The following is a 25624-nucleotide window of genomic DNA, read 5'->3' as shown; positions in this document are numbered from 1 at the left end:
CTGCCATAGGTCCACCACCACTGCTCTAGAAAATCAGGCAGGGATAACTACATTAAAATGCCTAGGGCCAGGGATTTAGCTCAGTGGTTTCGCTGCCTGCTGCGCAAGCGCAAGGACCCGGAGTTCAATCCCCGGTACCAAAAGAAAAAAAATGCCTTACCAACAAATTAAGGAACGACAAACAGGCCACATCCTCTTTCAAGGGGTTATTTTCTGGGGTTTTTTTTTGGGGGGGGGGGGGCGTTTACCAGGGACTGATCTCAGGACCTTGCGCTTTCCAGGCAGGCAAGCATGGCACAACTAAGCTACATCCCCGGCCCTCAAGGGGTTATTTTCTAAAAATTCATTTGAAAGCCAGTTGCACCAAATCTAGCTGAAGTACATTTTCATATGAAAAATAGTAATCAGATCTGTGTTAGTTACTTTTCTCTCATTGCTGAGATAAAATACCCAATAAAAGTTGGAAGGGAAGGAAGGGGTTTATTTGGCTTACAGTTCATAAGAGGTTTCAGTCCAAATCAGCTGGCTCCAAGGCAGGGACAGCAAACAGGCATCGCAGAGGAGAAACAATATGGCATGCACAAGGCAGCAATGGCAATGAGAGAGGTTGAGTGTCTCTCTGCCCCTTTTATCTTATTCAGACTACTTAGGGTGGGGCAGCATTCACACCCTTAATCCTAGTGCCCTTGAGGCTAGCATTGCACCATAAATCCATTCCAGCTTCACACTCTCTAGATCAGTCCTATGACCACATGAGGCTCTGGGGGGACATCTAAACCCAAACCATAACATTCTGCCCCTGGCCCCCCACAAAGACTTATGCACATCCTGCTATGCAAAAGGCATTTAGTCCATCTCTAAGAGTTGCCAAAATTCTAACAGTTTCAGCACTGCTGAAAAGTCCAAGTCCAAAGTCTCCTCTGAGATTTAAGGCAAACTCTTAGCAGCAAATCCCTATACAACTGAAAAGGTTAACACTTCCAACACTCAATGGCACAAGATAGACATTACCATTCCAAAAGGTACAAACAGGAGGATACAAAGGAATGAGACCAAAGTCCAAAATCCAGCAGGCCAAACATCAAATCCCACAGTTCCACTTCCACAATTCGAGGCAATCTGTGGCAAACTGTGAGCTCCAAAGGGCTTGGGTGGCTCCGCCCCTATGGTATTTCTAGTGGTTGTAGCTCCCATGGCTTTTCTCTTGGCCAGCTCTGCTCCCTCTTTGCAGTTTTCCTCAGATGATCCACGCTCCTGGCTTCAATCTTCTGTGGCCCCCACTGCACCTTTGGCTTCACACTCACAGCTTCACACACTGCCCTCCCAGGGGCACCCTGCCTGGCCTCCCAGGTCTTCTTCTGAAATTTGGGTGGAAGTCTTCCTGACCCCACAACTCTTGCATACTGCATGCGCCTAAAACCAGCACCTCCAGGATGATGCCAAGGTCTGCTGCCAGCTGGAGCAGTCGCCAGGCTTCCTTCTCTCTTGGCTGTAGGGGTCCAGCGCCTGGATCACTGAGTGCTGTGAACTCAATCCCAAGGAACAAAGTCTCTAGGCCGCCATTTTGGAACAACTTCCCTAGGCCTTTTACCTTATCTAGACTACTTTGGGCAGGTAGCACTCACACCCTTAATCCTAGTGCCCTTGAGCCTAACATTGCACCGTGAATCAATTTCAGCTTCACACTCTAGATCAATCCTATGACCACATGACCACATGAGGCTTTGGGGGGACTTCTAGACCCCAACCATAACAAGGTCCCAAAGATGCACCACAAATCCCCTGTTGGTACACCTCCCACGCTCTCCTGAACAGCAGGTCACACCAGGCCTCCCTGGGTCATGGGACAAGGATCCAGGTTATTAACCACTGGCTCCTCTGACTACTTCAGGCTCCTCTTCCTCACAATCTCACAGGGAAAAGGACAGCACTCAAGTATCTATGGTGGCAACCATCATCTTTAGTGATGACCTCTCACAAGCTCCAGATCCACAGATTCAACTAACAACGATACATGTTTGCCAGAAGCTTAGAGTTCCGTATGTTTAGCCAGACGTGGCGGTGCAGGCCTGTGCCGTCTTCACTCTGGAGTCTGAGGCAAGAGACTACAAGTTCAAGTCCAGCCTGCAACTTAGCAAAACTTAAGGAGACTTTGTCTTCATGTCAAAAAAATAAAGGGTTGGAATGTAGCTTCATGTGGAGGCCCTCGGTTCAATCCCCAGTACAAGAAAACAATGACACAAATATAAATTGTTTTAATTCAATAGCTTCCTGCTGCTGGTAAGAATACCTTCAAAATAAATTTTCAAAGAACAGCCTTTGGTTGCATAAATAGAAGATATACTAAGAGAACAAAGTTAAGAAGCCTTTCTCCAGCAACATTTGGAAGTCTCACATTGTCCAAGACCATGTCTTTCCTTACCACTGGGGTGGAAGGGAGGCCAGTCGGGCTCCAAAGACAGTCAAAGCAAGTGGTGTACCATGGACCATCCCCGCAATCTCCACTCACAACAGGCACCGTCACCTCTTCCAACCTCCCATCCCACCCCGAGGACGAAGACCGCAGTTCCTCACACAGCACGCTCTCCTGACTCCACACCTTCACATACCATATTCCTCTGCCAAGAACACCCTCCCTCCCTAACTTCAGTCTGCCCGGCGAGCTCACACTTGTCCTTTCAGAGCAAGACCAAGCCACTAAGATCCCTCTGACTGTCCCTTTCACATCTTCACATGGCAGAGCCCTCATCCGTGACACTGAACACAGACAGAGGGCCCTAAGGCTGGAAACCCCGCAGCACAGCTGAATGAGGACACAGGCCAGACCAGGTTAGGAGCAGTAGAACCCTCCCTTCTCTGGGTGACACTTCAAACCAGGTAGGTTCCGTCCTGGGCACACTCCACGGCTGTCAACCCTCACCTCTCCCACCCTCTACCTAGACTCCTGGTGACTCCTGAAATATTTACACAGGCCCCACCCCAGCTTCTTCCACTGGGTGACAGTCAATCTGCTCAGGAGTGAAGGCACACATGAGGCGCAGCTGCTCAAAGCCAGGCGGTAGCCCTCGGCTGCAATTCCAACAGCTGAGGGAGGAGGCTCACTGCTGAGTTCAAAGCCAGTTGAACTACACAGACAAGGCTCAACAAACAAAAACAAACAAGCTGACAGACCTGAGCAGACCAGCGGGCACTGCAGCCCTCCTACCTCCACCCTGCTCTGCAGCTGGCACAGAGAGGGCACTACAAGCCTGCAGAGTACCTGTTCCCAGGCCACACAGCATGTTTTACTTAAAAACCAGAGGGCTACCTCTGCATGCAGACAGAGCCTCACCAACATGCTCAGCAATGAACGTGAAACAGTGCCTTTACTGTAGCCAAGCAGCCCTTGACATCCAAGCTCAAAATGCTGCTTAATTAGACAAAGGCAAATTAGATGAACAAACGAAGATGTTGGTCAAGTATGTTAATATTTTTAAATAAATCTACAAATACTGAATTAGCATTCAAGTAAAATATGACTAGTTTATTACTACTTCTGATTTCATAAAGATTTTATTCCTTAGCAGGTGTCAATTACTGGGCTAAAATCTAGTGATTACAATTTCTTTTCTTTTCCTTTTTGTCTTTTGTTTTTTTTGAGACAAGGACTTGCTATGTAGTTCAGGCTGATCTTGGGCTATGTAGCCCAGGTTGGCCTTCAACTCTCGGTGATGCTCCTGCCTCAGCCTCTGGAGTGCTGGGATTACATTACGTGCCACCAGGCCTGGCCCCAAAAATGTAATCTTTTTTTTCTGGTACCGGGGATCGAACCCAGGACCTTTTGCTTGCGAAGCAGGAGGCAGAACCACTGAGCTTAATCCCCAGCCCACAAAAATGTAATTTCTAATCTCAAAGAGCTAAGTCTGGGCCGGGAATTTAGCTCAGTGGTTCTGCCACCTGCTTCGAAAGCAAAAGGTCCTGAGTTTGATCCCCAGTACCAAAAAGCAACAACAAAAAAAGAACTAAGTCTAGTAGGGTAGACAGGTAAGTAGACACACACCAAACAAAATGGCGAGTCATGGGGCAACAATGTGAACAAAGAAAACTCTCACACCCAATGGTGGGAATGGAAATTAGGATTCCATTACAAACAACAGCACATAGGTTTCTTAAATAAAAATAGAACTACCCTAAAAATCAGCAATCCCACTACTGGCATGCACCCAGAGGAAATGAAATCAGTATGGCAGGGTCATCTGCATGCTGTGCTGCAGGATTACTCACAATAGCCAAGAAATGGAAATGACCTATGCATCCACCAGCTGACAGAGAAAAAAACCATAACATGAATTCGTAACAGAATACTATTCTGCCATTTAAAAAACCAAATCGTGTCACCTGTGACAACAGAGATGTAACTGCAGATCATTATATCCATGAATAAGATAGGGACAGAAAGACAAATACTGTGTGAACCCACTCCTATGTGAAACCGAAAGTCAATCTCAGCTGGGCGTGGTGGCACACACCTGTAATCCCAGAACTCTGGGAGGCTGAGGCAGGAGGATTCCAAGTCTGAGCCCCTTCCAGGGCAACTTAGCAAGTTAGTGAGATCTGGTCAAAAAATTTTAAAAAGAGTTCCTGGGGATGTAGCTCAGTGCAAAAGGCACTGGGTTCAATCTCTGCTACCACCAAAAAAACAAGGTGGTCAATCTCACAGAGGTTGAGAATAGTGTTTTCCAGGGGATGTGGACAGCAGGGGGTACGGCAGCTCAGGGGTCAGATGAACAAGAGACACAAGCTCTGGTGTCTACTGCACAGTAGGGCAGTCAGAGACCATGACAGTACACACCAAAAAAGCTACAAGACACTGATAATGTTTTCACATAGAAATAATAAACGTCTGAGAAAATGTTCACTCTGATATTGAGGGAATACGTACACAAATAAAGTATCACATGGTACCCTGTAAACACAGACAAATTCCATTTGTCAAATAAATTTATTAAGAATCCAAATAGAGCAGCTCAAGCGGAGACCTTGCCCTGGAGTTACAGTTTGGCGACAGGGGTTTTGTGCTGGAGCTTATTTTAAAGCAAAGAGGTGACTGTAGGAACCAAAAGGAAGTATCAACTTAAATTTTCCTCTGCTTTTTGGATGTGTGGATCTGGGTTTCTGACCTCCTCCTCTATAGAAAACGTTTTGGGAAAATGAGCGTTGATTTCATGAAGAATTTTATATAATCCCTACTTGGCTCCTGTTTTAAAGTTTGCCCTTCCCCAAATTTGGATTTTTATTACAGATCTAAAGCTCTTTCAATTATATACTGATTAAATCAGTCCTAAAAAATTTTTATATAAAAGCATGTCCAGTTTTAAATCTTGGAACGTGGCACAGAATTAGGGTATCTCAGAATTGAAGTACTGAAAATGTGCTGTAATCTACATCAGTGCCTCTCAAAATCTCTGTGGTAAAGGATCTGTTTTTGGTTATTGCTGTTTTGTTTTGTGGTTTTTGTTTCCAAGTCATCCTAGATGAGTACTTGTGGAAAACACAAAAAAAGAATTTTACTGGAAAAATAGAAAGCAAAATGCATACAAATTACAAAACTCAAATTTTTATTAAATTCAACACATACAGTCATACTCTGTCGAACTGATGTTTCTAATCCTTAGGCTTAGTTTCTATATTTAGCGTAGACTGTTAACCAGCTGTAGTTAAGACTAAAACTGCACATTTATACATCAAAATCTACTGAACATACTTTAATTTACTTCATGACTTCTTTCAAAGTTTTAATTATTTATTGAACAGCAATGATCCCTAAACTACTGAGATAATCTATATTGTTTATCCTAAAGATTTGGACTAATTGACACTAACTTGTTTAGTAAACCTTTATTTTATACCATAGAATCAGATTTAAAGAACAAATCTGATGATTTTAACATTTAATTTCTAAGTGTTTTATGATTAGGATGGAACTCACCTTCCTTATCCCACATACAACTGTTTTAAAGAGACTACAATTTACTGGAATTTTCTAGAAGTCTGAGAGTAAAATTAACCCTAATCCTAGCCGGTCATGGTGGCACGTGCCTGTAATTCAAACACTCTGGAAATCCGAGACAGGAGGATCACAAATTTGAACCCAGTTTGGACAATTTAGTGACTGAGCAAAACCCTGTTTCAAAATAAAAAAACAGCTGAGGGTGTAGTTCAGTGTGAAGGTCCTAGCTTCAATCCTCAATAATGAAAAGAAAAAAAAAAGCCAATCTAGAGAGTCTAACTAAACACTCTTTTTAAAATGTCCTAGAGTTCAAAGGTGACATGCAAAAGGAATAAGAGAGTAGAGAGAGTTGGTAGCTGTCGCAAAGAAAATTCATTTCTACATAGAAGGGAGAAGATCCTAGACACTAGAGGTACTTGTCACCATAACCCTGGGATGATAGCCAGTGTAGAATAGACTGTGAATTAAGGGCGGGCCAGAAGACTTCAGAGCAAGACAAATAGGCTCTCCGCCATGGTGACCTCTATCCAAGGTGAGCAAGGAGATTTTGGCCTCTTTTTCCTTTTATTCATCTGAAGTTGCTGCCCTCAAGGTGCTTTGACCTCTGAAAGATGGGCTGAACTGTTAGGAGTTCTGGAAAGACAAGGAAATTAAAACTGTTTTCAACAACAACAACAAAAAAGAATCCAAATAGAGGGCCGGGGAAGAGGGCCGGGGATTTAGCTCAGTGGTTCCAGCGCCTGCCTCAAAAGCACAAGATCTCGAGTTTGATCCCAGGTACCAAAACAAATAGAATCCAAATAGACACTAAGGTAAAATCTATAATTGAAAAATCTTTTCATGTAGGAAAAACTAGTGACCCATATTTGAAAAACTCAATCCTAAAGCATAAAGTATATAAAGTCTTTTTTTTTTTTTAACGCAGAAACACATTGGGAGCCATTCTGTGGCCTCCATGGTCCCAGGAATTTGTGATGCTCTGAGCCAAGAGCATGTCAGCTGAGACCCTCAGGAATTCAGGACTACCCCACCCTCTGAGTCACCCAATACCCTATGAACCAAGCCAGTAAACAGTGGCAGGGTCGGAGTGTCTGGGTCTTACACGCCCTCCTCCCCCACCGCTGAGGCAGTGACCTCCAGGCCCCAGGACACTTAAAATCACGAAAGTCTTTGCTGTCTTTTTTCTTTAGCCCTCGCCATCCCCCTTTCTCGGCAGTCAAAAGATTAATCGCCTTGATAGAAACAAAAGTAAATAACGAAATAAAATAACATTTTTAAAAAATATAGAAACATTTCAGTAATTGTTATGTTTTGCACCATGTTGGGCGTGAAACCCAGAGCCATGTGCCTGGGCTCTACCACAGAGTGCATCCCAAGCACTCTGGAATCAGTACTTTACACAAATATAAGGCAAATATAATCCTTAAAAGCCACTGTGGTGATGCACGCCTATAATCCCAGCATGCCTGTAATCCCAGCACAATGAGTTCAAGGACAGCCTGAACTACATAGCCAGACTGGGGCGGGGCGAATAACAACAAAAAAGAAAGGACCACAGAGTCGAAGATAGAGAGTGAAGACAGGGAACACGTCTAGTCTAAGGAGTATTTAGGGCTCACAGCAGGGCAGGAGGGGGCTCATCTTTACAGAGGCCAGAGGGTTGGGACAGGGTGACAGCTCTGGAGTCCACCCTGAGCACCCCCACCTTTCTCTTGGATCTTTTTGTTCTTTGGAGGTGGTGCTGGGCTCAAACCCAGACTTCACTCAAGCCTGGCCAGCTCTCCACAACCAAGCCCCTCCCCGGCTGCTCCCTGAGGCACCGGAACCGTGGATCTTCACCCAAGAAATCCACGGACCTCGCTACCTCGGTCTCCTCCTGCCCCACCAGATCCTGTCAAAGTTCCAGGCGACTCCAGGCTGAGTCTCAAATCCACATCCACAGCGGTGGGCCGGGCTTGGAATTCTGGACCCAGAGTGCGGCTATGTCATTCATGAGCCTGCGCTATCAGCAGAGCTCCACAGCCCTGTGGCCCAGGGAGACCTGCAGGCCACAGTCACCTAGCAGAAAGGGGTCAGGGACAGCTGCTGTCCATGGTCCCTGCCCTAAGGACCCAGGCATATGGCCCTACAAGGGTCAGCACCCTGGGGAGGCCCAGGAACAAGCAAGAGGTCAGGGAATGAGATGTGGGACACAGGCTCCCTGTGTTCCTCTCGTCTGTGTGGCCTGGAGCAGCCACCGGGCCTCTGAGAACCCAGAGGTGCAGACAGGGATGCCTACTCAGAGAGCTGGTGATAAAACAGGGGTCTGTAATCCCAGCTACTGAGGAGACTGAGGCAGGAGGATGGCAAGTTCAAGGCCACTTGGGCAACTTAGCAAGACCCAGTCTTTCTTTTTTGGTACCAGGGATCGAATGCCGGACCTTGTGCTTGCCAGGCAGGCGGTGGAACCACTGAGCTAAATCCCCGGCCCTGCAAGACCCTGTCTTAAAACAAGAAAATAAAATTAAGGGCTAGAGATGTAGTTATGTAAGTGGCAGAGGGCTGTTGTCCAGCATGCCAAGTCCCCACGTTCCATCCCCAGTAGTGTGAAAACACTGGTTCTCAGTAGAAAAGCACTGAGTTTTGAGAGGCATCATTACTAAAATACAAAATAAAGGCAAAGGTGACAAGAACACCCAAACAAAAAGATGCGGATTCTGACCCCAGACTCTTCACTAACATGCTGCTATGACTACTCTCAATCTGTTACCTTTCAGCACTATTCTTTTTTCCATTCTCACATCTCTTTATTTCAATGCCCAACTCCCTTGGGAAATAAAATAAGAACTAAATAAAATAAAAGGGTCAATTAATCTAGCTTGCTGTTACCAAGGCGGATTGTCTTTCACCTTACCACCCAACAATACATTTATGTAAAATTTCTGAAAAAAGGTTCTCTAGACATCAGCAAATCCCTTTCTACCTAATCAGGAAGTCCTACTTTACAGTTAACTCACTTTGCTGGAAAGAGTTAACTCACTTGACTCCCACTTTCGCAGAAATTCAACTTCATTCCTATCCAAACTCTGAGTGCCACTTGATCATTTTAAAGCAAGATCCAGAGTCAGCACAACAAAGAGTCAACGAGAGAGACAATTTTGACTGAAGGAGGAATGCTGCAGTCTCCCATCCACTGGGCTAATGTTTTACCATCTGGGATCCTAGGCCCGGAGCTAACTCTAAGATGCTACCAGGCCCAGGGCTAGGGCAACCTCTCTGCAGAACTTCAGTCTACAGCTGATTGTTTGGACAGCTCTTTCTTCCATTCCATTTTTCTCTCGCTTTTTATATATTACCATAAAAAATCATTTTTTAAACATCCCAAGAGATCACATTTTTCTACTTACCAATTATTTATTCATGACATTTTATATAACCTCTAAATTGTCTTGTTTTGTTTTTGTGAGACAGGTCTTGCTATATTGCCCAGGCTGGCCTCAAACTCCTGGCTCTAGCAATCATCTTGCCTCAGCCTCCTGATTGGTGGACACCTCAAGTGCCTAGCTACATTACCTCCATTGTCAATCTTACCAATGCAAGTGTTTCAAACTCATATATATTTTACAGTTATTTTACAAGCTATTGTTAACTTTACAGGTTTTATCTTTATAAATGCCTACTTTTCTCAATAAGCCCAGAATCCTTAAGTTTTAAAAATCTAAATCTTAACTAAAATCTGCACCAATTTCTCTTTATTTATCTCTCAAAATATGAAGACCAAATAAGAATCTAAGAATTATTTCCTTGCTTCTTGCATGTTATCTGGTAGGTGGGTTATTCTGCAATATGGTTTTGAACATTACAGAGTTCCCCTCTCCACACATAAGCCAGTAAGCTTCAATTTAAAGTTCCAAAACCAAAAGCTAAGTCCTATCAGTTGCCCTGGGTCCAAATTTAGCCAGACAAGATACAGCATAGACCAATCCCTTCACCATGGAGGATACAGACCGAGGTCCCAAAGGAGTACCCCAAACTGTGGATAATACCATTATTATTGGTCATACCATTACCCTATTATACACTTTTTCCTATACCTACATACCTGTAATAAAGTTCAGTTTATACATTAGGCAAAATACAGTAACAACAATAAAAACAGAGCAAGTTAACAATATACTGTATTGAAAGTTCTGTGATCTTACAGTACTTTCAAAGGGAGCACCTGCAGATTTCTGTTGTCACATCATTACTGGTGCGCTTCTGGGCCATCGAGAAGTAAAAGAAGGGTTATCCAAATTCGAGTACAGAAACATGACAACACAGCTACTAAGGGGCAAGCAGCACACGCTGAGCAGATAGGTGGGACATAGTGACCATTCGCATCCCAGGCCAGAGAGGGGAACACAGCGTGCGATTTTACACTGTTACTCAGAAGAGCACCAAACTTAACACGAATTATTTCTAGAATTTTCCATTTAATAATTTTGAACCACAGCGGCAATGAAACTGCAGATAGTGAAGCATGGATGGGGTAGACTACAGTACTCAGAACATAGCCTGTCACTTGAATTCTTCGGGTGACAACCAGGTACCTCACCTTCACCAATGTCAACACCAGATGACCTTCTTTTAGCACACCTGGGGACTGCTGGTAGAGTTTAAAGACTGTGTTCTTTCCTAAGCGCTAAGCTGCTGACTCTTGTCTAGTCTACGATCTGTCCACACACAAGGTCTCATGATTAGTCTAGGTCACCAAGTACACTAGCAAACAAAATCCACTTCAGATCAAACATACTATCAAGGCCATCTTTGAAATTTTAGCTCTGTCATCCAAGATTTTAGAAATTTACAACCACTCTGCTGTAGTTTCCAAGAATAAAGTTCTGATTTCGCCATCACCTGGAGTACTGAAACACAGACGACACTGTCACAGAAGGCCTGAGGATCTGGTCATGGAGTAGGTCCTGCAGCTACAGCAATGCCATTCTGGGCAGGTCTCCAAACATTACTAGTTATTTTAGGAATAAAGTTTATTCTTATTTTTAAAACCTCATGAGCCGGGATTTGGCTCAGTGGCTGCCTGCCTCGAAAGCACAAGGTCCCAGAGTTGGATCCCCGGTACAAAAAAAAAAAAAAAAAACACCTCATGTTCACAGTGGTCACAAAACTATCAGGCACAACTAAATTCAGTACCCAGAACGGAAAACAGTACACACAGGACAAGCATTCCTTTCTGGGGAGGTGCTCGGGACCAGACCCAGGCCCTTGCCCACACTAGGGAGGCAAGCTCTGGCCCCTGAGCCACACCCCAGCCCTAGCAGTGTTCCTTCCTTCACCTGTGCCTCAGATAATCCTCAAGTCCCTCGAAGTGTTAGCATTCTTTATTAATCTGCCAAGAAAAGAATTCAGGGCACTTTGGCAACTTACAGATAAGACTCTAAAGACAGCCGGGGAATCCAAGCTCCATATTACTATCTATAACATACAAATTACTATCTCTAGGTTTATGGAATCTCAGTTCCCCATCTGGAAAGTGAACTTTAAGGGAGATAATTCCTGTCAAGAATGTAATTCAGAGCGTAGTATGCAATAACCTCATTCAACGACTATTAGCACTGGAAAAGTTAGTTCCGAGTGGACAGGTGCAGTGTAAGCGCACCTGTATGCCAGCTCTCTGGGAGGCTGAGGCTGGTGGACCAAAAGTTTGAGCCCAATCTGGGCAGCTTAGCAGGGGTCTGTCTCAAGAATCTAAAAAGAGCTGGGAATGTAGCTCAGTACAAAGGCCTTGGGTTCAATTCTCAGCATCTCAAAAAAACACAAAGGTTAATAAAATCAAAAATTAAAAAAAAAAGAAAATCAGATTTTGAAGTCAGGTCTGACTCCCAAGTCCAGCTCTTTCCATACAATCTTCTACAGCTGTCAACACATGTCCCACAACACATTAAGAATACCTGAAACATGACGTGGATGGGAAAGTCATGTTGCCTGAATCAGACAACTAAGGGCTGACTAAACAGCTGAAGTATTTTAGCTGCCGCATCTGAGAAGCAGAGCAAACAGCTCTCCAGCAGATACTGTCAGGCACACAGACATTTGTTCTCATCACTACGACACTACTTTCCTACTTGTGTCCTTCCTATCCTATTTCTTTCAAGCCAGGTGTAAACTAAAACTTTCATTACAAGCAGCCTGAACAACGCTTACTGGTTGACCTGGATGAAGAAAACTGCTCCTCCCATATACAACACAATACAGCATCAATTTAAAGTTTATCAACTTTCTTCTCAAAATAAACTGCTGCTTAATACTTTTATTCATTTATAACTTGAGTCACACGGTGTGCTTTTCCTACACAGTCCCCTGACTAAAAACAGACACTGCCATTCTATCAATGTTTAAAATCTTAACTGGTCCACCCTCAGCCTGATCTAATGGTGGATAATTTTCTCCTAAAAAGGACAGTAGCAAAGGTTATCTTCTATGACAATCATTATTAACAGGCTCACTATTTCAAACAACTTCCAGGAAGTGAAGGACTTTAAAAAGGGGTTGTTCAACCAAGATGGAATGCCCACATACATCTATTTTGGCAACAGTCGCCTATTCTGGGAAGACAACAATCCTTTCTAGAGAAAAGAATGCGGCATATGATCCGGTCCAGTAAAACCGAATCAGTCCAGTAAAATGAAATCAGTGCATGCACTTTGACAAAAAGGCTGAGTTCTAACCAAAGATAGAGTCTTTCAATTACATACTGACTGGTCCCTCAAATGAACAGCTTCACTTTAGCAACAAACCCTTTAGAAGACATTGTTCATCTTGAAAGACCCTGCATTTCTGAGATTTTTTGAATGCTAACTTTCTGCCTCATAGATCAAAAATAGCCATTCCATACTCAAGTATGTTCTACCCACTTAGTTCAGAATCATGAACTAAATGCCAGTTTCTGCTTCTAGGTTTACAACTCCATCCACATCCACTCATAATGCACTAATATAACCACTAAATATAGCTCCAGGACAGTGGTGATAAGTAGTTAATTATGTGAGTGATCCATACCTCCTATGTCCAGACACCAAGATCCTTGGATGTTTCTGTCAGATCTAGGGAAAGAGAAAACAATGAACACCTGTCACAAAAGCTTTCCAAATCCTCAAACTGAGAAGCCTCAAACTGAGTTACTGACAATTCTCAGTCCTATTCCCTCCCTCTCAATTCTATCTCCATCCCTACCAAATTTTGTAAAACCCAGTTGTCACATTTCCACCACAGTCTCACTCTGTAAAGAGAATGAGAAGAAAAGGGCCAGACAGGCACAGTGGCACATGCTTGCAATCCCAGCACGGGGGAGACTGAGGCAGCAGGAACGCTGTGAGCTGGAGACCAGCCTGGGCTACATAGTTCAAAGCCAGCCTGAACTACATAGCAACTATCTCAAAAAAAACAAAAAAAACAAAACAACCACCCACAAAAGCAAAGTGGCCAGAAAAATAAGTAAGTTAAGAGTTTAGGGCTCTCGGTTCGTCTAATCCTCACTACCAAAGTCCTTAACTGAGTCAGCCTTTCCTCCCCGGGCCTTAGTTTCTCCGTAAAATGAGGCGATCTGCAAAGCGCCCTACAGCTCGGCGGTGCTGGATGAACTCGATTATTTACAGTCAGCACCGCACAAACCCATCGCGGGCCGTAGCGACACCCCACTTGCGATCACCCCACAAACCTATCGTGGGCCCAGGCGACGCCACCTGCGATCACCTACCTCGGGGACTTCCAGAGCGTAGCTGAATCAGCGCTCGCGCCCCGGTGTCCGCACCCGCGCCCTCCCGGGCCTCCACGCCCCCCACGTGGACCCTGCCCCCGCCCCGCCGTCCGGACTCTCGGGGCTCCCCGACCTGCCCTGCCGCGGGCTCCCGGGTCCCCACGGCCCGATCCACCCTCCGGCCTCCCGCGTACCTCTCTCGCCGGCCGAGAGTCTCCTCGGCGGTCCCGACGGGGCAGCCGCGGGCTGCGGGGGCCCGATAGCCGCTGTCCTTGCCTCAGCCCAGCCCCATACCGGGCGGGCGGGCGGCCGCGGGTCGCTCGGGTTCGAGGCTCCGCTGCCAACGCCGCGCGCCGCGGCCGGGCTGAGGAGAGGGAGGCGGCGGGTCGGGCCGTGGCGGGCCAGGGGCGTCCGCGCCGCGCGGGGCGAGGGCCGGGGCGGGCGGCGGGGCAGCGGGGAGGGGGGCGGGCTTCGCTCTACAACGGCCTCCGCTGCCGGCGACCGGGCGAACCCCCCTCCCCTCGGCCGCGGCGCCCGTCACGCTGCGGGGAGAACGGGCAGGCCGGTAGACAGCGCGCGGCCAGCTCGGGACTCCCGCGCCGGAAGTGAGGTCACGTGACGGCCGCAGCCCGGCGCCGAGGCCGGAGGGCGCGGAGCGACGTCGCGGGGGCGTGGTGGAAGGCGGTGAAGAGGGCGGGGCTACGGTCCTATCCCGCCCACCCTAACCCTGAGCTGCCCGCTCGCTAGGCAAAGGAGCTCCCAGAGTGGGTGTCTGGCGAGGTTACTGAGAGCGGCTCCTTTTGGCGGGAGGAGGTGCAATTTACGGTTCTTGCTGTGCAAAAGGAAAAAATCGTCCAGATCTCCGTTTCGCTGGGCGTGGTGGCACATGCCTGTAATCCAGCACTCGGGAGGCTGAGGCAGGCAGGAGGATCACTTTGAGGCCAGCCTGGGCTACATAGTGAGTTCAAGGCCAGTCTGAACTACATAGCGAGACCCTGTCTCAAAAAACAAAGTATAAGTACTTAAACCAGGTCCCACCCCACAGCAGGAGGGCCTCTAAAGAACACTTCCTTTCCTAATGGGCTGCAGGGCGAGGTGGCCGGAACATGTGTGCCTTGTTCTGGAGTTGGCCGGGGTGGGGGGCAACGCCGTGTGGCCTGAAGATGTCATCGTGCTCTGCAGCGTGGCCTGCACACTGGTACTGAAGACTTTCCCGAAGCTGAGATGAGGAACTTAACCCACCCTAAGCAAAGAACATTTACAGGTCCACTGATTCATGATGCAGAAAAAGAATTTTCAGCACGGGTCAGTATGAGGACCAAAAAGGTTCACAGGTGGAAATGCAAAGGGGCACTCTCAAAGAAACCACCCCGGGAGAGAGAGGGGCACCTTGTGAGCCGGAGCTGGGTGCATTTATGGGGTCTCAGAGCGTCTTCCAGACAGCTGGCAAGAGTGTGGCTCTGTCTGTCAGGTCACCCAGCCAGCAGCTTGTCAGAATGCAAGCCCTTTCCAGGTATTCTGCTGCTTCCCTGAGGGTGGAGGAAGCACAATTCCCAGGTGAAAGGACAGGTTTCCAGCCCGGTTTCCAGGCTTCCTGTGTCTCTTAACAACCATTCCTTGAGTGTGTTTGCTGGACAGGGAAAGCCTTGAGCAACTTCTGTGTCCTGAGCCGCAGTTCCTTTTAAAGTCGTAATTTCCGCCAGGCACGGTGGTGCACCTACCTAAAAGTGCAATTTCCAGCACTCAGGAGGTTAAGACATGAAGATCGTCAAGCATTTGAGGTCAGCCTGGGCTACACAGTGAGTTCAAGGCCAACCTGGACTATGTAGTGAGACTGTGTCTCAAAAAATAAAATAGCCCAATTTTCTTGTCTCCTTTTTGCCTATTTTTAATTTATATTTTTATAATTTCTGCTATCCTACCTCAGGATGGCTTTGGTTGCTTTGTTTGGGTTTGGTTTTGTTTGGCTTGGTTTTTTTGAGATAGGGTCTCGCTTTGTATTTCAGCTTTGAACTCATTCTGTGGCCCAAGCTGACCTCAAATTCACAGCGATCCTCCTGCCCCAGCCTCCCAGTACTGGGATTACAGGCGTGCACCACTACCCCAGCAGCTTTGGGTTTGAGACCTAAGGAATGATTCTAAGTGTATTATATGTGGATGTTTTTGTGTCCCTACTCCACTGGCAAGACGTGCTGTTCTGAACACACACACACACCACCCTGCTAACATCTAACCACTGCCCAACAAGCTCATGGGTGAGGTTGCAAACTCACCACCCCTGGCAACCCAAGCTGCGTGGGCTGGGACAGTTGCATGGTATTGCCTCATATGGCCTGTTGTGCACTGCCGGCTGCATCCCAACTGCCAATCCCAGGCCCTGAGCTCACCCTTCTGTTTAAACCTCACCATTTGTCCCCAATCCCACAGTGCTGGAAGGATTAAGTGAGATAAGGGCTGTGGATATATAGGGCAAACTAAGAAAGCAATCTGGTTGGTTCTGGGCCCCCAAATCTCCTCCCCTAGCCTGTGGTGATGGTGCACACCTATGATCCCCGCACTCTGGGAGGCTGAAGCAGGAGGATCACCTCGACTTCAAGGCCATCGTGGGCTACATAGTGAGTTTAAGGCCAGCCTGAACTACATTAGCAAGATTCTGTCTCAAAAAACAAACAAAAAACCCAAAAAACGTTTCTTTTTAAAATTTTGAGACAGGGTCTCACTATGTCCTTCAGGTTGGCCTTGAACTCACCGTGTACCCAGGCTGACCTCAAACTAAGCCGCTCTCTGCCAGTGCTCCCCAACTGCAAACCTCTTAGGCTGCACTCTCTTCCTGCTCGCTGCTCCTGCTTTCTCAGCACTTGGCGACCGAAGACTCCTCGCCACTCCTCCTCCATCGCAGGCTCCTCACTCCACCCTCTGGGCAAGAGTGACCATGACCTCCCTCTCCTTCACCCTGCAAGCACCCTGGGGCCTTATCTCTCGGATTTCTCGGGCTCCCTGGGACACCTGGAGCTCACACCTTCTGGAATCTCTACTCCCTAGGCTCCCTCCCACAGGCACTCACTCGCCCAACTGTCCTGGCCCAGAGGGGCGTGGTGACACACTCCTGTGATCCCAGCACTGGAGAAGTCTGAGGCAAAAGGCTTGCAAGTTTGAGCCCAGCCTGGGCAACTTAGCAAGACCCTGTCTCAAAATCAAAAATTTTAAGGGCTGGGGGTTTAGCCCAGTGGTTCCGCCACCTGCCTCACAAGTGCAAGGACCTGAGCTCCATCTCCGTTACAAAAAAAAGGAACTTCTTTGGCCTACGCTGGCTCCCTCTCACCCCAGACTCTCCCCACCTTGCCGGGTTCCAGCCCCAGGCCGTTTCCTTTCGGTTCCTCAAGTGCACAGTGTTCCTTCCCGTCCCAGAATCTGCACAGCCTGCTCGTTCTGCCCTTCCTTTTTTGCCTCTCAGAGCTGACTGTTAGCAGCCCAGCTCCTAGCTCTCACACACACACACACACACACGCACGCACGCACGCACGCAGGCATGTGCAGCGGTTCTTGAGACAACCTGGCCCTGGCCATTCTTTCTGTTCTTATGACTTCCCTTCTCCTTTCTCCTTCCTCTTCTTCCTCTTCCTCCTCATTCTCCTCTCCTTCTCCTCCTTTGCGGTCCTGGGGATTGAACCTAGGACACTTTACCACTGAGCTGCAACCCCAACCCCTCTTTCTGGTTTTTCATTTTTTTGATAGGGTCTTGCTAAATTGCTCTGGCAGGACCAGGACTTGAGACCCTCCTGCCTCAGCTTTCCAAGTAGTGGGATTACAGGCTGTGCCACCATGCCGGCCAATTTTGGGGAGTGAGGTGGTGAGACAGGGTGTCACTGTGTAGTCCATGCTGGCCTTGAACTTGCTAAGTAGCATGGATTGGTCCCGAACTTGAGACCCTCCTCCCTCGGCCTCCCAGTGCTAAGGTGACAGGTATGGCCACCGCATCCAGTCAGAATATACTTATTCTAAACTTGTCTCTCCAGACTGGTCACCCTGGAGATACAGGGCCAGTGCAACTCCAGCGTTCTTCAGAAAGGGCTTGTGTTAGTTACTTTTCTTTTGTTGCTGAGACAAAATACCCGACACCCAAGGTTGGAGGGGAAGCGGTTTGTTTGGCTTACAGTTCATGAGGTTTCAGTCCATAGTCGGCTGGCTCTGAGGCAGGGATGGGAAACAGGCATCGCAAGGAAAAACAACATGACACGCATAAGGCAGCAAAGGTAACAAGGGAGCCTTAACAGCATCTCCCTGCCACTTTTATCTTATTCACACTACTTGGGGTGGGGACATCTAGACTCAAACCATATCGGGGCTCAAACACGGCAGTCATTTGGAAGGGAAAATGGGATTTGTTTTAAGGCTGTGTTTGCCCTTCATGTAGGACGGAAAAGTAACGGCTGTTTGTTTCATTGGAAGACTTCCGGGATGATGAGGAGGGGCACAGAAAGCAGCCCCTCCCCACGTCCCTCGTCTCCTGGTGCCGCTGCTGGCGGAGGCTGAGTCAGGCAGCGTGGTGAGACCTTGCTGGTCCCCGGCACTGCATCAGGCAGCCTTGTTCCCTGACAGGTAGAGGAGAGAACTCGTGATCTCCGGCCTCCTCTCGGCCCATGTCCCAGGCCCCATGCTGAGTTAGGGACCCCTCCTCCTCCTCTTCTTCTTCTTTTTGAGACCTGGTCTCACTATGCAGTTCAGACTGGCCTTGAACTATGTGTCCCAGGCTGGCCTCAAACTTGTGGTGACTCCTCTGCCTCAGCTATACCATGCCTAACAAGAGGAATCCCACTTCTGAGGATATGAAGTGTGTTGGAAAAATACCATGACTGCTTATATTTTTAAATTTTTATTACAGTAAAAGACACGACTCCCCCTCAAAATCTTCCCCATTGCTACAGACACACTCATCCCATTGTCTTGCCGCTTTCTGAAGCAACTCTGGAGTCCTCTTTCCTGAGGGTCTTTAGTTGTACTGTCCTGGCTGCCTCAGGGTCCTGAGTCGATTCAAAACGTTTCCCTTTCATGGTGATTTTGACTTTGGGGCACAGCCAGAAGTCACACGGTGCCAGATCTGGTGAGCAGGGTGGATGAGGACACAGCTCGTGTTTTTACAAGCTGCCTTGCTACTGGGTGGCTCTCAGCAGCAGCAGTCACCATATTTTTGATAACACCTTATAAAGACACTCAGGAAATAGGGTTTCCAGAGCTGCTTCGGAAAGTAGCCAGAATGAGGGGATGAGTGTGCTCAAAGTGAGGGGGGGGACTTTACAGGGGGACTAATGACAGTGTGTCTTATACTGTATTTGTTTATTTAAACATCCACTGTATATCACAGCCACACCTTGTATCTCTCCCACTGCATTTACAAGCTTGAGTAAGTACAGTCAGGGTTTGCATCTTCCACTAGACATGTTTTGTTTTGTTTGCAGTAGTGGGGACTTTGCCCAGGGAGTGCTGGGCTACACCTCCAGGCCTTTTCATTTTTTATTTTGAGACAGGGTCTCACTAAGTTGCCCAGGCTGGTCTCAAATTTGGGATCCTCCTGCCTCACCTTCCCAAGTAGCTGGGACTGCAGGCATGCCCCACAACACCTGGCTTTTTCATGTTTGTTTCTAAGGTTCTAGATACTTTCATATATTACCGCATTTAATCTGTACAGCAGTCCTAGCGAGGAGATACTGTTACCTCTGTTATGGGATGAAACTGAAAACAGCATAGAGTCCCATCTTACAGAGTAGGGAGAGACGTTACCTAGGTCACCCAGGGTCACAGAGCTAGCAAACAGCAGGACCCGATTTCAGCCCAAGCCACCTGGCTCTAGAGCCAAACCCTCAGCCACTGTGGCCAAATGAAGTCACACCCGTCGTCCTCTGGCACCCAGACCCCTCTTCCTCATGGAGGAGGACCTCTCTCACTCCCGCCCGGGTCCTCAGGCCCTCCGGAGGACGAAGCTCATGTCTGAGTACCTTGCTGAGTAAGTGGGTAACGGAGTGAATAACAGATCACAGCACTGCAGCAGACTGATGACGGATGAATCCCACTCTATGGAAAAGACATTGGTTTTTATTTCATTAGTCCATGTCTGAGTGATGAACGGCCACGCTTCTTGCCAGGAGCTGGTGCATGCGCATAACCTCTCAATTCTGTCTTCTTCCGCCCTTCACTCCCTTCCCTCTATCTCTTGGTCCCCTTCCCGACTGCGAAAGCGCTTTCTCCCTGATTCCTAAGAGCTACCACTTCTTTTGCCTTTGAATTTATTTACGCTTTGGGTTTCTCAGATAAGAGAGGCCAATGGCTATTGAAGCTCGTGTGTCCGGTTTGTTTCACTTCACCTTTCGGTGTAGAGACAGGAAGCTCAGGCTCACACGGGAAGTGATTTGTCAAAGAGCCCTCCGGAGTCCGGCCCTCTTTCCTATTCCTTCTGTTGCATCCACGGAAAGTTAGAAGTTGTGAGTGTGTGTGCGTGCGCGCGTGCGTGTGGGACAATGTCTTGATAAGTTGCCCAGGCTGGCTTCAAACTCCTGATCCTCCGGCCCCAGCCTCCCAGGTGCTGGGATTACAGGCGCTCGTCTTCATGCTCCACAAGACTTGCGTGTGATTAAGAAGACTAAGAAGATGTCACCCTAAGAAACAGAACAACAAACACAGAGCACTCACGCCCTTCCCTTACACCCTGCTGGCTGGGTGGTGCTGGCACTCTCCTGCCATGCCCTGGGCGGTGTGGGCTCTTAGATTAGGATGTTTGTCCTCCAGGCTGCTTCCCTGTCGCTCTTTTGGTGCCTCTGGAAGCATCTGTCCCTATTTAGCTTGAGCTCCACAGGCCCAGGCCAGCCCGTGTGTGTGCATATTCAGGTGTGTGCGTGTGCATGTGTGGATGTGTGCACCGGCACGGGAACCAGCCCAGGGAGCAGACGGAAGTCAGAGGTCTGGAAACCGCAGCCCAGGGCCACCATGGACACCTCTGCTGTAAACACAGCTGCAATCTCTCTGTCCCTGCTGTGAGGCCAGCCCTGGGCCTGGCCTTCCCCAGGTCATGGTGCCCTGGGACACCACACTGAGTGCTGTTTACGAGCTCTCCAAGCAGGAGTTGGGCCCCAGGGCGGGGGGCGGGGAGCACTGCTGGCACACAGCCTGGTGTCCTGGAAAACTGGCCCTGCTGTGTGGCACCTGTCGGTCTCATGACGTAACCACTCCTGCCACCGCCAGTCTCAAGCTCCCAGCAGTTTAACAAGTGATTCACAAAATTCGGGAACACTTATGAGCTGGGGATCGGTGTGCACAGCTGTGATCCCAGCATTCTGGGAGGCTGAGGCAGGAGGATCACAAGTCCCAGCTCAGCTGGACCCCTTAGCGAAAACTTTTTTAAAAAGTGAAAAGGGGTTGAGGTTGTAGCTCAGTGTAAAGGCTCTGGGTTCAGCTCTCAGTATAAAAAAGAAAACTTGTAGCTGTTTTGTAACATTTGCACTCTAACAATGGGCCACTGAGCGCGCTGAGGCGTAAAGTGTAGCCTTTAAAACACACAAAGCAATAAAATAGGAAGAAAAGGTCCAAAGGGGTAGGGGTAGTGGGAGGGGCAGGGGAAAGGAAAGAAGGGAAAGGAAAAAATGATGAGAAATGGAAAAAATGGAAATAAAGTCTTTGTAAATAGGGAAGGGTGGAGGGGGTGAAGGGAGGGCTAGGAATGGGGAAAAAATAAGAACCAAGATGCATTATATAAAGGTACAATTCCCAATGAGAAATGTAATTGTGTTGCATACCTACAATGTACCAATAAAAGAATTTAATACAAAACACACACACACACACACACACACACACACACAAAGCTCCCCCAAAAAAGAACACACATGCAGAATAATCTGTATTCACACAGCATGTCTGACCTCACAGAACCTGGCCATTTCCCGGTGGGGTTAGTTCAGACACTGTTCGGCCCAGCCTGGACTCTGCTGTTGGGCACATGGCTTTGAGTTTCTAAAGTTAATGCTGTCACCTGCTGGCCTGTCATCCCAGCACTCTGCAGGCTGAAGCAGGAGGATCGCAAGTTCAACCCAGCCTGGACAGCTTAGCAAGGTCTCATGTCGAAATAAAAATTTTCACTTCTCCTTATTGCTAATCAAAACTCTCCTAACGTAAAAATAAACATTTTTAAAAGGGGGATGTAGCTCAGTGCTAAAGGTCCTGGGTTCAAGGCCCAGTACCACCGAGAAGTTGATGCTGTAAATTCTCCCAGACCTCCCTCCCGTCCCGCAGGGTGCTGGGGTCCATACAGCTGGGCCCTGTGGGGAAGGCACTGCACCGCACCGGCGGCTCTGTCTCGGGGCCAAGGCACTGGGCTCGCACCCCGCACCAGTCCTAGCATCTCCAGCCACGTCCCCAGGCACCTGTTTCAAATCCCGCACAGTGAAGCAACTCAGTGCCTGCCATTCAGCCTGCTGTGGATCGTTAGAAACTTCCCCTGACCTTTGCAGCAACTTCCTGCCAGCTCACCGTCACTTGTGACCTATTTTCAGAGGCAGCTAGGCTTCTGGAGGGAGCTGGGGACAAACCCAGCCAATGGGTGGTCATGGATTTCCCTCCCCTCCCCTCCTCTTCTCTTTTGGAGACAGGGTCTCATTATGCACACCGGCCAACCTGGAACTCAGGGCGATCCTCCTGGCTCAGCCTCCGAGGGCTGGGATTACAGGCGTCAGCTGGGTCCCCACTGGGCTCCTGGCGCAGGGACAGGTCAGACTGGCCAGCGATTGCTACACTCAGGTAGGGGTTGTCTCCGAGTCACTGTCTCAGGATCGCCCGAGGCTGTTATCTTTCTGCTGAAGACTGTTGTTTCCTTGAGGGGGAAAAAACAATACCCTTCCTGTTTTTCCTTTTTCTCAAAGCACAGATGCCCACCAGACTCAGCAAATGAAGGCAGCACTGGCTGCCAGCTGCAGCATGGGAGTCCCCTGCCAAAGAACCTGCGGTCAGCACAGTCACTAGGAAGTCGAACCCGCCCCTGGGTGAGGTAGCTGGGCGTAGTAGTGCACCTCTAGAATCCCAGCCCTCTGGGAGGCTGATGCATGAGGATTTCAAGTTAGAGCCCAGCCTAGGTAATTTACCAAGACCCTGTCTCAAAATTTAAAATGTAGGGCCAAGGATTTAGCTCAGTGGTTCTGGCGCCTGCCTTGCAAGTGCAAGGTCCCGAGTTTGATCCTCAGTACCAAAAAAAATAAAAAATGTTTTAAAGGGCTGGGATGGAGTTCAGCACGAAGGTCCTGGGTTCAACCCCAGTGCGGCAGAAAACAAAATAGTGGCGGGGGAGGAGTCTGACGTGCACTTCTCAAAAAGCTCGGGAAACGCGGGGCACTGTCTGTCGGTCTGTCTGTCTGTTCGCAGGGCTTCCTCTAGATCAGCTTCTCAGCTCTGCCTTTTCTACTCAAACTGGAACTACTGGTTCTATCTCAAGGAAGACGTCTTCCTCCTACCCTGAGCCTACACTTCCAGACTCAAAGATACTGCTCCAGAGCCAGGTGTGGTGGAGCACACCTGCCAGCCCAGCCCTTAAGAGGCTGAGGCAGGAGGATTGCCTCGAGTTCGAGACCATCCTGGAGAACATAGTGAGACCCTGTAAATAAATAAATACCCCAATTTAAAAATAAATAAAACACCACTGCTCCCTTGAGAACAGAAATCTTCCATTCTCTGCTAAAGGAGAGAAGCAGTCTCCCTTTTCTCAGAGACCGGCCTGACCTGCTCCAGAGCAGATCCTCAGAGCAGCGGAACCTAAGGGACCATTCCTTGGTGCCGGGAAGGTAGAGATCGAGGGCCGCCCTCTGTAGAGCACTCCTCCCACGCTGCCCATCGAGGAAGACAGGAGGGCTGCAGCTCTCACACACACACCTGTGAATGGGGTGGGGAAACGCGAATGCATTCTTTATTTTTTAGTGTTCTGAGACAAGGTCTCGCTGTGGACTTCAGGCTGGCCTTGAACTCACTGTGATCCTCCTGCCAGTGACTGCTGTCCTGGCCAAAGAGGAAACCGAAACGTGTCTCCCAGTCCTGTCTCTTGCCCTCCTACTGACCCCACGCTGGTTCCTCAGGATCCCACCTGCTCCTCTCTTGCCCGGACCCTGTGGCCCAAGAGTCCGCGTGCTGCTTGCCCCAGGGCCCTTGCACCTCCCCTGGCCCAGCAGGGGGCCCAGCACCCGCTGCTCAGGGTCCTCCGTGCCTTCCTGTCCACACACTGTCCCTCCTTCCAGGCTGTCATGACTCCCTCCAGGAAGCCCCCAGTGCCCTCTGCCCGTCACCCTCGCCTGCTGCTCTTCTAGGTTTCACCTTGTTCTCTGAATGCCCTTGGAGACTGAAGTACAGTGCAGCAGTTTCCCCTGCAGAGGGGCCCATAGGCTCCCCCAGGGGAGTTACACTAGGGAAAGATAAGCTGGGTGTGGTGGTGCCTGCCTGGGAGGCTGAGACAGGAGGATCGCCTCGAGTTCAGAGCCAACCTGAACTCCGTGGAGTCTGTTCCCCTCCGAGGGGAAGCCAAGTGTCCCTCACTGGTCTGCATGGGAAACTTTCAAAACGCAGTGCTTCTCCAAGGAGGCCTGGGTGCTCCCACAGGGTCCTGAGCACAGCAGCAGCCCCGCCCACCTGGGCACATGATGCCCATGTGACCCCCCCACGCACCTCCTTGTAAACATGGCCTCTGTTGCCACAGGCCACCACCCAGGGCTGGGGTTTCACTGTGGCTGTGAACTTTTCAAAACAACCCTGCTTTCTTCTCAAATCTAGCAGAAGAACAAAGCCGGAGTCAGGGCCTGGTTGGGGAAGAGGGTGTGGTAAAGTGGAAGAACATCGTGCCTGACTTTCTCTCTGCAGGGGCTCCATGCAGGGCCTCAGTGCCTCATCTCTGTGAGTCTGAAGAGAAAGGGGCTTCTCTCTGTACCACTGCTTCCTCCCTCACGTATGCCTGGACCCCAGAAAGGGTCCTAAGAAGCCAGGCACAGTGCCACACACCTATAGTCTCAGCTATTCTAGAGGCTGACTTCTCCACTTCCCCACTGTGAGGGCAGAGGTTTTGCCCTGGCATGCTGTGTGCCCCAGGCCAGTGGGTGTAGCTGGAAGTCTCCAGAACTATTCAAGTTCAAGGACAGCCTGGAATACATAACAACACCATGTCTCAAAACAACAAAAAATCATAACTCAAAATATATTAAGTCAAGACTGTCAGTAGATACAAGTTTTAAAAAGACTTGAGACCCTAAGAATCTCAAATATCTCTTCAAGGGGTACCTAGTTTTGGGGGTTTCTAAAATACTTGATTTATTTCTTTGTTAGGAATTATGTGCTCCTACAAATATGTCACGTCTAGTGCTGCCCTCCTCCCTAGCAACTTAAATATTCAGACTGATTACACTCAGCAAGAGAGAAGGTAGAATCAGAGTCACCTTCTTACCCCACTAGAGAAAGACTGTGAAGAGAGTAATCCCAGCCATTTGAGAGGCTGAGGCAGGAGGATGCCAAGCAAATTTGAGGCTACCCTCAAACTTAGGGCAACTTAGTGAGATCTTGTTTCAAAATATAAAAATAAAAAGGGTGGAGGGCCAGGGATTTAGCTCAGTTGTTCCTCCACCTGCCTCATAAGCTCAAGGACCCGAGTTTGATGCCAGTATTGGGGGGGGGGGATATAGGTCAGCACTCCCTAAATTCATTCTTCAATGCCATAACAACAACAACAACAAAAAGTGAAGACATCCTAGGGAATGAGAGAACATATTTGCAAATCATATACTGTAAGATAAGAGGCTTAGATCCAGAAAATAAAACAACCTCTTACAGCTCAACAATAAATAGGAAATCCTCTAAAAACAGATATAGGGCCAGGTGTAGTGGGACCA

At 48.5% G+C, this 25624-nt stretch overlaps 1 protein-coding gene across 8 annotated transcripts in view; it reads right to left on the bottom strand.

The window, feature by feature from the left end:
- The window catches only part of Atp13a3 (ATPase 13A3), an 88518-nt gene extending 74168 nt beyond the window's left edge, over positions 1 to 14350 (bottom strand). For 7 of the 8 annotated variants that reach the window (XM_021255418.2, XM_021255427.2, XM_004834755.4 and 4 more), the window contains exons 1-2: positions 13919 to 14350; positions 13028 to 13071 (exon numbers count right to left, since the gene is read on the bottom strand). The gene's annotated coding sequence lies outside the window, so the exon portion shown is untranslated. The remainder of the gene's footprint in view (positions 1 to 13027; positions 13072 to 13918) is intronic. The other variant, XM_021255424.2, reaches the window with a different exon arrangement.
- Positions 14351 to 25624: the final 11274 nt, after the last annotated feature.

Source organism: Heterocephalus glaber, unplaced genomic scaffold (assembly GCF_053883595.1).
Source record: "Heterocephalus glaber isolate CG9 unplaced genomic scaffold, H.glaber_assembly_v1.0 deba00001504, whole genome shotgun sequence".
In the NCBI taxonomy this organism is placed as follows: domain Eukaryota; kingdom Metazoa; phylum Chordata; class Mammalia; order Rodentia; family Bathyergidae; genus Heterocephalus; species Heterocephalus glaber.
This window is presented reverse-complemented; position numbering and strand designations above follow the sequence as displayed.